The sequence below is a fragment of the Phocoena phocoena genome, chromosome 9 (assembly GCF_963924675.1).
Source record: "Phocoena phocoena chromosome 9, mPhoPho1.1, whole genome shotgun sequence".
In the NCBI taxonomy this organism is placed as follows: domain Eukaryota; kingdom Metazoa; phylum Chordata; class Mammalia; order Artiodactyla; family Phocoenidae; genus Phocoena; species Phocoena phocoena.
Window position 1 is genome coordinate 73,104,171 of NC_089227.1, and position 12,021 is coordinate 73,116,191.

At 40.2% G+C, this 12,021-nt stretch overlaps 1 protein-coding gene across 1 annotated transcript in view; it reads left to right on the forward strand.

The window, feature by feature from the left end:
* The first annotated feature begins 269 nt into the window (after positions 1-269).
* Positions 270-12,021, forward strand: part of MET (MET proto-oncogene, receptor tyrosine kinase) — a 128,898-nt gene continuing 117,146 nt past the window's right edge. Inside the window, exon 1 of the mRNA XM_065883727.1 lies at positions 270-460. The gene's annotated coding sequence lies outside the window, so the exon portion shown is untranslated. The remainder of the gene's footprint in view (positions 461-12,021) is intronic.

Sequence of the window (12,021 nt, forward strand, 5' to 3'; positions counted from 1 at the left end):
GTGGACGAGGTGGACGGACAGCGCAAGAGACAGACGGACACGTGCAGGGGCGGGCGGACGAGAGCACGAGTCGGGTCTCCTGGCCGTTCCTCCCGGCTGGACGCGCCCGGGCCGCCGCGGGCCGCGCGCGCCGATGCCTGGCTGAGTCACGGCCCGGGCAGCGCGCGGGTGGGAAGGGGCGGAGGGAACGCGGGTGGGAAGGGGCGGAGGGAGCGCGGCCGGCGGGAGGACGGGGCGTTCGGCTGGGCCCGGCCACAGGTGACCCGGAGGCTCTCGCCGCCGCCGGCGCCCACAGCGCTTTGTGACCAGATGCGAAGCCCAGCGGAGGGCGCGAGCCAGATGCGGGGCGACAGCTGACTTGCTGAGAAGAGGCAGGGAGGCGCGGAGCGCGCGGGTGGTCCCTACGCGGCTGATCCCTGCCCGGTTGACGTCTCCTCCGCCGGCTCCTGGGCGCCGCAAGGTAAAAACTACAGCCCCTTTCGTATCCTGCACCCCGTCTTTCGCCCCTGCCCTTCTGCTCTTTGTTCCCCTAAGAGACCTGACTGCTGTTCCAGAGGGCAAGACCCGGGAGGTGGGCGAGAGTTTAGGGGCTTCAGAAACTAAAGAGCTGTGGCCCCAGGGGCGAGGTCGAAACTAGAATGGGGCTTTTCGTTTTAGGGGGTTGCTTCTGACAGCCACCTGTGTGACTCAGGAGAGGGGTGCAGGGGTGGGCGATGGTGTATGACTGTTACGGCCCAGCAAGTTTCAAGGCTGTGATCTGACTCAAAAGTGATCCGGTCACCCTGACGGAGGGTGATGTGGCCAGCAAGCTTCGAGCCAGCAGTTTCCTTGTTCCCATCCTTGCTTTATATCTGTATTACGTGGGGCCCCTTCCAAGGGGCAGGTGTTTCTGTGAGGGTCTGAATTCTTAATTTCTGGCAAATACACAGGGCTTGTTGTGACCTATCGTTTTCAATCTTACCTTATCTCTCTGCTGGGGCTCTGTGGAGGACATCTGTCTTATTAGGTGAAATAGATTATAACCAGAGGTCGGGCAATCTGGCCACGACTGTTACTGACCCAATAATTAAAGCACGAACGAAAGGATTTTCACAGACTATCTACAATGCAGAATTTACTCCAAAGTACGGTTTCCCATTTCATACCTTTTATGTTTTAAAAGAGCCATTTACTAATTTGGCAGTTGGAGAGAGTTCCTGTGGCTCATGCATGAATAATTCTGCCCAGTGTGTTTTACCTTATCACAGTTTTATGTGCAAAGGAGTCCTGGGGCAGAATGAAATATTGTCAACTCTCTTAGGCAAAATAATCAGGATACTTTAATTGCCAAGTTAAGACGGTCGGTGAATATGAGAGCATTGTAAAAACTGACGTTGGAGAGAATATAGACTATCTGGACCCTCTCCTGAATTTTAAGAACACTGTTCACATTTTGTAGAGTTGGGTGGAGGTTTATTTTGTCATTTCCATCAGGCAGACACATGCACATTGCCATGCAAATGGATTCAGAAAAACATTTTCCTTTACAGCTAAACCATTATAGCTGACTAATGAATTTTTTCTGCATGAAGATGATCTGAAAATGATGTACATCATGTTTCTCTGTGCCTCTAGGACATAAATTGTGCTTTTATGTAAACTGTAAGTGGTGCTTGGATTATTTACAGGTACATAGTTTTTCTTTCTAGCTCCAAGCTTATTGGGCTTTGTTTTAACATGTAAACTTCCATAATGGAACAGAAAGTGAGGTGCTTTGGTTCCAATTGTAGACTGTTCATTATTTTTGAGTTGTTGAATAATACAAGTAAAATTTACGTCACTCATAAGAAATTTTTGTAGTACCAAAAATGTGGCTGATTGCCTATAAAATTTACTGGTGTTTTAAAAGTTCTGTTCAGGTTTCAAACTTAACAGTGCATAAACCTGTAGTTATTAACCTAAATATATTTTGATTTTAACATAATGGAATTTATGGCATTTAGAAGATGATCTGTTGACTACTGGTTTTTCAAAGATTGCTTTATTCTTTTTTTTTTTTTTTTTTTTTTTTTTTTTTTTGCGGTACGCGGGCCTCTCACTATTGTGGCCTCTCCTGTTGGCGGAGCACAGGCTCCGGACATGCAGGTTCAGTGGCCATGGCTCACGGGCCCAGCCGCTCCATGGCATGTGGGATCTTCCCGGACCAGGGCACGAACCTGTGTCCCCTGCATCGGCAGGCGGACTCTCAACCACTGTGCCACCAGGGAAGCCCTGCTTTATTCTTAATACATCACAGTAGAAGTTTACATTAGATGTACTTTCCATGACTTCAGAATTAGTGGTTGAGGTTTATCTGAATGATAAAGATGTATAAAATTAACCATAGCCAGTTAGTATGAAAGTTCGTAACTAATATTTTCATGACTTTTAAACCTATGATAAAAGAAAAATGACACTTTTCTAAGCAGCAGAAAAACCCTTATCTTATAAATTCCTTTTAAGACTATGACCCACTATAATCTTGAAATTCTTTAAAATTTGTTCCAAGGAGAATTAGACTAAGAAATACATTTCAAAAATCAATTTCCTTAGCTGTTGGTTAAAAAAGAAAATAAATAGTCCAAAAGAGCATTAGTTTGATTTTCCTTTTGCACATCTATATGATAGCCTCAAATAAACTTTTTCTCAAATGTGGTCATCTCAAAACAAAGTGAATAATTCAAAAGGGCTAACATTCTCTCAGGACACACACCTTTCTCTAAGTGGCTGCACTAGTGCCTATAGTGACACACCCATGTTGAGTAACAGTTCCCTACAAATTCAGAGCACCTCCCATCTCTCTGCCCTCTTCCCCCTCATCTCTTCCCCTTGGTTTGGTCAGAGCTGCTTCCAAGCTTTCTGTGCCCCCATTTCTTCCCTCTAATTTCATGTTTTCTTCACTGTCATTAGTCTCACCAGAATCATCTACGCTTTCCTTTCCCATCATCCCCAATATTTTTCTTGAGCTGCTATGTTCATGGGATACTGAATTTCCTAATTGTGCAACCTTAAGGGGAGAAAATATGCAGAAACTCAAGTGCCAGGGAGTTTACCTCACTGGTGTATGTTGAAACTGGTGTCTTTGACTCTGAGCCCTCAGGGCAGAGTTTCTTCATGGGCTTTGCTCAGTGCAAAACAAATAGTCACCTCTTACTAATAAACGATAGATATAGTAACTAATGTCAATTCAGGATCACTTTGATTCCCTGTTCTTAACAGAGTTGCTGCCAGGCCCACATTTGCTTCAGCAAAAATAGCTAAGAACTGTAGGTTAAACATCATATGTGTCTGGTACTAGAGGAACATTTTTAGAAAGGAAGAAGTGAAATATCTGCCTTTGAAGAATTAGATATTCAGATAAATAAATCTCGTGCAAAATGGAATCAAGGTCCGTAATTGTTACAAAAGAGTGACAGCCTTGGAAACCATCCCACTTGCTATTAAATAATAGAAATTTTTTTTAAATCAAAAGATTGGAACTTAACTCTTAAAATTTTGAAGCTGCTTCTGAGTATATCATCTTTCTGATACTGCAACAACCTTACAGGATAGGCAAGGCTGGTTTCACTATCTTAACCTCCCCATGTTATAGACAGGGAACCTGTGCATGAGTCCAGCCCCCATGCTGTCTCAGCAGCACCACAGCCTCTGCCCAGCCATCAAGGAAGTTTAACTCTTTGAAGCATTTTGCACTGAGGCGTACATTGGGATCCTTAGGTTAGTGATAAATGATGACTGTAACATTTCTAGTCTCCGGAGTTTTTCTCACCTTCTGTTTCTCCAGTTCTCTTTTTCTCCCTTTCTCTTTTTGTAGTAAAGCATACCAAGAAAAAGCTCCATTCATATGTGTGGGGCATTCTCCTATTATCAGATTAAGAGCTGTGAGTAATTTTGTAATCTACCCTTCTATCAGAAAGCACATTCTCAGATATCTCTTCAGCTGTGTTTAACAGTTTAGTATATTCCCCTTGGGATTTGTTTCAATAAAAACATCCAGTAAAATCTGACTACTTTGCTTTTCAAGGGACAAAATGAAGAATGTGTTTTTATAAGCTGTAAAATATAATTGAGAGAAAAATCAGTCGTGTGGCATTTGTAACAGGAGGTGTGAGCACAGTGAAATTAAAAAATAAAAGTGAACTGGCTAATTGCATACCCAAGTATACATGTTTCTCCTGTGATTGTATAAATTTGTGCAAGTATGTTTATACAGGTTACTCCTGTTGTTTTAAATTTCTATGATAAATTATGTAGCTATAGGGCAAATAGAAATTATATAAAAGTTTATGAGCCATATAGATTATATAATGGTCCGTAGGATTTGAAATGTATTTATTCTAATATAACAAAGGATTATTAGGAAATCTGGCCCAAGCAATTATGAAAAATGGTCAGAGAATCACAGGTTCTAGTGAAAGCCAGGTTCCTGTACTCTAAGAATGTGACTAAGTATTTAGGCATTCAGGATAATTTGTTATGCATCTACTAGGCATGATTCTAGACTCTGGCAATGCAGCAGAGAATAAAACAGACAAAAGTCTCTGGCCTTATGATGCTCTGTTCTATAATGAGGAAGGCAAACAGTAAATAAAAACACATAAATAAGATGTATGTGAAGTAATGAGAGCTATAAGGAAGCATAAAGTGGAAAGAGGAGTAGGGACTGTCAAGGCTAAGAGGGAATAATGGGCTGGTGACTGAAAAATTCAGTAGTTGGGTCAGAGAAGGCCTTAATTCAAAGGTGGCCTTTGAGCTAGAACCTGAAGGAGATGAAAGAATAAGGCAGAGCTTCTCCTTCACATTCCTTAGGAGTGTCATTCTCATATTTTATCTCTGGAATTGTGCAATGCACAGCCTGCACAACTGTACGTGGAGTCCCTGGTCTTTTATGGGAAGTACCTGGACCGTGCCTGCCATACTTCATTACAGTCTCTAAGGTGAAGATGAAGGAGAGGCCCACATCCCTTGGTTTGAGGGCAATGAAAGAAAAGAACCATGGTATTTTCTTGCATTTACCTGGTCCCATCCCCACACCCCATCCTTGATCAGGGAAATTGCTCCATTCAGACAATTTTCCTTCTTATTTTCTACACAATGACCCTGACCCAGTGGAATTTGTTGAGACATACCCATAGCTTTGTCACAGATCCCTTTCATAGTATAAATCTGGAGACAGCAGAGGAGGCAATTGCTGATGGTTTACAGCTTCTGTCTGCTGTGTACTTCTTTCTTGCCTTCTCTGTCTCTCCTTCCTTTTCCCTTTCCAGTGTTAAACCACTGTGTTGGATTTTCATCTTCTTTTCTTTCTTCCCCCTATGCCTTGTCTATATCCTGTATGAAGATTTGCAAACAGGTAACCTAAATGAGTAAAACTAACCAAAAACTGGGACCAAAAACCTACTCAGAAAACCTACCTAAGGGGGAGCAGCCACTGCTTGGCATCATCAGAGTTGCCGTGAGGCTTAGTGAGTGGCACGGGCCCGTGTGGTGGTGTCTTTCAGCTTTTCAGAGGCTAGAAATCTCTCAATTTTAACATGTTGACTCAGCATCTTTAAAATTGTTTGAGCTAGAGAGACAAAATGTTTGCAGGCCAGATTTACAGTCTTGGCCACAACTATACCTGCCAAGTGGTCCCCTGTTTCACCCGCAGGTGCTGTTTAATTCAGCAGCATGCACAGCCAAAAAGCCCCAGGACTGCTTCTGAAAAGTATTTTATCTCTTAGAGTTCTCAGCCTTTTTTCCTCACTGGAAAATTAGCTACTAAAAAAAAAAGATATTTTCTAATTCATCATCTTTCGGCACATACTTATTTTCCTAAACCCATCAACCCACATACTTTCTATCAAACTATGTATATTTCTAAACTATAAGAGTAATGTCATTTCATTCTTAAACTGCAGCAATAATTTCCTGAAATCTAAATTCATCATAACTTTATATGTAGATTTCCTATTTCATTTCCAGGTTCTCATTCAGAATAAACTCTCTGTTTAGAATGCTGGTGCTTTCTCTGTTTTGTTTTGATTTTTAAGACCTGCCTGGACTTCACCAGTTGTTATTCCTCCACCACTGAAATTCAAAACGTGCACTGTGTTGGTTTTGAGTACCCTTTAAAAGCCATTAGATCAGTGTTGCAGTCTATTTTTCCAAAGGAATAAAAGCTCACAGGTTGTGCACTAACTTGTTTCCTTTAATCCTGAAAACTCGGTGAAATACCCAGGCTAGCGGCCTTCCGGAAAGCCATTGTGTTAGAACGGAAGATCATGTACTGTATTTCTTCCTACTATTTTAAATGCAAATATAATAATATGTCATGAAACAGTGCACATATTAAGATCAGTGGCCTTTTCCTGTTTTCAAATTATCTCTTGTTCTCTGATAGCTGGAAATCTGAACCTAGCACCTAGAATCTCAGGTCCAATTTTAAAGTTGTATGTAAAAAAAAACATAATTGACTTGGAGGAATTAAAATGTACTCCAGTTGTTCGATAAGACCATGGATTGTTTCTGGTTTTTAATATTTTATTGAAAATATCAAAAAGAGCATTCAGAGCTAGAGACCTTTGAAGTAATGTAGTCTTCACAAATGAGAGAGGTGGAGTAAATTTGTTGAGCAGAAGGCAGGTTGTCTCCTTTGAGGCCTAATCATGTGGGAAAGTAAAACCCAGCCAAGTTTTAGGTCCATAAGACAGCTCAAACTATCTTTAAAAATAAATTTTGGCTTTTTGGGGACTAATGTGTGTTTAGACCAACATTTTACCTCTTAAAATTTAAACCGAGGGGTCTTTTAAAGGAAATTTAATCCATGTGTTTTTGATTCACTAAATCCTAAATCATTACCCATAAACTGTATGTCCCTCTAAGCTCTTTGATGTCTAAGAAATCTTTGAAACCATGTAAGGCCCCTTTTGTTCCAGAACCATGTAAGGCCCCTTTTGTTCCAGAAAAATAGGAAGTTGGTTTTGGTTAAGGGTTAGTAAACAGCATCTTCAAAAATCTGAGTTAGGTCTAAAATCCTGCAACCATAACAAAATGGATGTTTGAATGAGTACTAATGCATTTTTCTGATGCAATGTGAAAAATGTAAGTACTTTTAAGGACCTTGCTCACTATTGGTATTCCATTGTAATCCTTATTAACCCCAAGGAAATTATTTTGGAACAACTCCTCTTTCTATTATAATATAAAGTCCAAATGTTTATCATTTTATCCTGGCACACAGTAGGTACTCAGTAAATATTTTGTTAAATGTTAAATTAATGACTTCTTCTGCCCAGAACCTTCCAGCTGATGTCAATCTTTTTATTCAGTATCAGTATCCATCTGTCATGTCTTGGAATGAGATCTATTCTGAGTCAGTGACCTGGTTCAACAAATTTTAAAAATAAGCCATCTAACTAAATATATGACATTTATTGAAATTCATTCTGTACCATGACACAACAGCCTTGCAAAGAGTGCTGAAAATAGGAAGGAATTTCTAGGCTAATTTGATTAAATATTCAGTTGTTACCATATGCTTTCTGAAAATTGATTTTTTTTTCCCTTTTACTGTTCCTGCCATCCTTCCTCCCACCTTGACATGCTTACTGATTGAAAGCTTTGCACAGAAAAGGGCAGGTCATTTGTATCTATAAGCAAGAGCAGCAAGTTCAAACAGGCTTGGAAAACATAATGATATAATCATAAGTTGCCATAATATAGGAGGGGAGAGAGGGGTACTCAACAATAATAGTGGTGTTGGGTTTTGCTCCAAATTACATAGATGACACATCTTTGAACTCTATTGTGTGGGGGAAAAAAACACCTTCTTACTGTAGTTAGATTTCCTGTTTGTGAGTGTGTATTTTATGGTAACTAGACTTCCCATATAGACTTGGAATAAATATGTAGCTTTAAGTGCAATTGAAATCCACATGATTAGAGTACTGAAGGCTATGGAGACAGCCACTCCTCTCTAAAAGAAAGAAAGTAGTATTTAGAAGGCATAGAAGGCATGGTCATTGACATTTTCCTTGATATCATGTTGTGAATTTCTAACAACTCATCACATTTTGTCCCCAGAAAACCTTTCCTGATCAAAAGTGTGTTGTTTCTTTATGACACTGAGGTGCCAGAATTTTTTAATTTTTTATATGTTGGTGGGAACAAAAAGGAAAATTGTGCTATTACGATCTTGAAATGGAGGTTTTCTTAGGTGAATCTGAAAGTTTGCTGCTGAATACATATACTATCATTAAAACTTGTTTTGAAATTTAATTGTAGATAGCACTGTATAAGGAGTAACTTATTTATGTAGTTTTCACATGCTTAATTTCAATTTCAGTGGTTGACCAAACCATCAGTAATAATTATATATCCATGTGTTTGTACACATTTACATTTAGAGAATTTTTTAAACTCTAATTAAAAGGTCTCACAGCTTGATAAATGAGCAGTCAAATGCCTCTGTACATTTGGAAAATGTACAGAGTATTCCAATGTATTTTTACATTTGGAAAAATGTAATTCAATTTAAGACATTTTTCTGATAACTCTCATGCTACAAGTATAGGAAGTAGATAATGAAGGAGAAGACCTGCAGGTTTTGCCAGGGTAATGGGTCAGCAAGGTTAAAGGAATGGAGAGGTGGGTGGATACGCTTAAGGGTCATGGATTTGGGTGCATTGCAAGTCATGAAGAGAGTGTCCCATTAGGAATCAGGCTGCCACCTTCCAAATAGGAAAAAGGTTGGTCAAAACTGAGTGGGGGGCTTCCCTGGTGGCGCAGTGGTTGAGAGTCCGCCTGCCGATGCAGGGGACACGGGTTCGTGCCCCAGTCCGGGAAGATCCCACATGCCGCGGAGCGGAGCGGCTGGGCCTGTGAGCCATGGCCGCTGAGCCTGCGCGTCCGGAGCCTGTGCTCCGCAGCGGGAGAGGCCACAACAGTGAGAGGCCCACGTACCGCAAAAAAAAAAAAAAAAAAAAAAAACTGAGTGGGGAGTCAAGGGAAGCTCACAGGAAAATGGTAGGCACATGATAAGCAAAGTCGAAGCCTCCTCCAACTCTGTCACAGGTGGTTTGATTCTGAGAGAAACTAGGCTATCATCTACCCATTTCTAAATCAGCCCTCTTAGTCTATCCTACCCTTAGCTACCAGTAAGAATAGCAGGAATATGTAGCAGAAAAAGAGGGACTTCTATTCTGAGTGTCAGAGGCATGTCCTATGTACTCTTTTAGCTACTCAAAAACACTGTAAATGAAAGTCTGTGTTCTCAGAAGGAATCACAGTATTAAAAGAAAACCCCAGGGCTTTCCTGGTGGCGCAGTGGTTGAGAGTCCGCCTGCCGATGCAGGGGACGTGGGTTCGTGCCCCGGTCCGGGAGGATCCCACATGCCGCGGAGCGGCTGGGCCCGTGGGCCGTGGCCGCTGGGACTGCATGTCCGGAGCCTGGGCGGGCTCCGCAACGGGAGAGGCCACAGCAGTGAGAGGCCTGCGTACCGCAAAAAAAGAAAAACCCAGCTTACAAATGTTTTATACCATTTTCATGACTAAAATTTTCTAGCATATCAGGGCATTATAATCCATTTGTTACTGTTGGGATCAAAAGTTATGGCCCTTAAAACAATATCAATAATTATTTTCCATTGGGATATCATCTGCAGTGTATGTATATTAGCTTTTCTTGGTGATATTATCTTGAGACCATTTCTTTGGGTCTTGATTGTACAGAGTTCATGCTTTTGTGTGCGTAAGAATTGTACTTCTCATGTTCTAAACTTATACAGTAGTCTAAAGAGTTAAGGAAAGCTTATATCAGGGCCTGCCTTCACTTCCTGTCTTTTTGCTACTCTGAGAGTCTTAGGTGAGCAGCTGTCATCTGATTCTGGCCTCACATTCAGGCAGAATCCCTCCAGCTCCTGCTGAAGGGCACACTGTCCAAAGTGAGCTCGTGGCCTGACCACTCTCTAGTTAAGATAAAGACAGCAGACAAATAGAATCATTCAGGGCCTGTGTGAAACTTGGGACCTAAAATATTACCCTAGCTGTTTTTTTTTAACTGAGAGTAAAAGTGTACAGTAAAATATTTTAAGTTCTATTGAATTATATAAAGAAGCAATCAAAGCAAAGGTTGTTGACAGAAGAAAGCTTTCTCCTAACAGAAATGAATATGCATTTTGGACTTTTTAAAATTCACTTTCTGTCATGTCAAAATTAAGATACTTCTAAATTTTATTTCAGTCTCACTAACACACATTTGGATTGTTCATTGAAATTTGTACGTCAAGGTCCAATGACTTTAAACATTCTTATAGTCTTCAAATAGCTTACCAAAAAGTTGTTCTTTAAATCACCAGAAAAGTGCAGATAAATCCCCAGACAGTTTCATTAATGACAATGAAAGGTGACAGCTCTTGAATCTATGTCATAACTTGATTAATTGCTTTCCAAATGTTATTAAAGAATCTAAATGAATAACAAGACTTGTATTTAGGATCAAGTCTCCCTCACAATTCCTAAATGGGTTTTAATTTTCAGACTTAGATAATTATTATATCTGATTCATTTCTTTAACATCTTTAGACTGTTGGTCTTACTGAAAAGAGAACAGAGTATCTGTTTCAATATGTTTTTCTTTTCCCTGTTTTTCTATTTTCTTTTCAATATGTTTTTCTATTCCTTACAGATTTCAATAATAATGGTTTTGAAATAAAAATAATCAAATGCTGGCATTTCCTCTTAATAAACGTTCATAGATCTGATGAATTAATAAACATTACAAAGAATTCACTACAGAGGTTATGATTATGGGACCATTTAATCCCCAAATCTGCCATGCTGACTGTTTAGATACTCAATGAAAATGAGCATTGTGCATTAGGATAAGTATTATCTCAAGAGAACTTTATTCTTGTTTTGGTCATTGCCCATTTTGGCCAATTCATAGCACCTGCTTCTCTTACCAGCAAATCTGTTTACTTGTCTCTAGTCTCATTTTTACCCTTTCCCACCACAATGATTACAAACTTCCACTATTCCCTCAAGCTCTTGAATCTCACTGGCTCCCCTTCTTCTCAGTATAGTATCTTCCCTCATAGTTTAGAGAGCAAACAGAAGCCTGAATAGTTTCTATGTCACCCGTTATTACTTCTTTGCTTCTCTGTCAAATGATGAAATGGTCTTTTCAGCCTATGGTTTTGATCCCATTCTTCCCCACATCTTCCAACACCTTGCTCCATCTATCCCACCTTCCCTACCAATCCCTCTCATCTTTAAAATCGCCATTGCCTTTTTTCATTCAGCCCTTACTCAACTTGCTGCTTCTAGAAAGAAACACACACCCTGAGAAGATCCTTAATATACAGTTACCTTAAGTATTCACTCCTATTTCTGCCTTATCCTTTAAATAAAGAATTCTTGAAAATCACTATCTCATTTTTTCTACTATCATTCATTCTTTAACTTATTCAACTCAAGCAGTCTCTTCCCCACTCCCAAGAAAATATCCTCACTCTAATCACTGGAAACCTCATTGCCAAATCTGACAGACACTTCTGTTATCCCACTTGACCCCTCTATGAGATTTGACACTATACATCTTGCTTTTCCTTTCTTGAAATTTCTCAAGCTTCTGAAATACCACTCAAACCTTTCCTTCAGCCTTTAGATATAAAGTTTAGATTCTGGTCTTTAGGGTTCCATCTGAATCCCTCCTTTCTCTTACTGAACATGCCCATGGGTGATCTCATTTACCTCCATGACTTCAAATACACCAATGGACCAATGGTTCACCAATTGCTATCTCTAACTCCCTCTTCTCTCTAAACCACTGTGCCCATGTTGTTAGTCACCTTAAAGACACTGCCACTTGAATGACCAACAGACACTCAGTTATTAACTGAACTATTATTTTTGCCCAAAACTCTTCTCTGCCTACTTTCCTTACTTTTGTTTATTACACCCAAGGTAGACATTTTTTAGCCATCTTTGATTTCTCAGTCTCCTCAATGGTCAGTATTGATG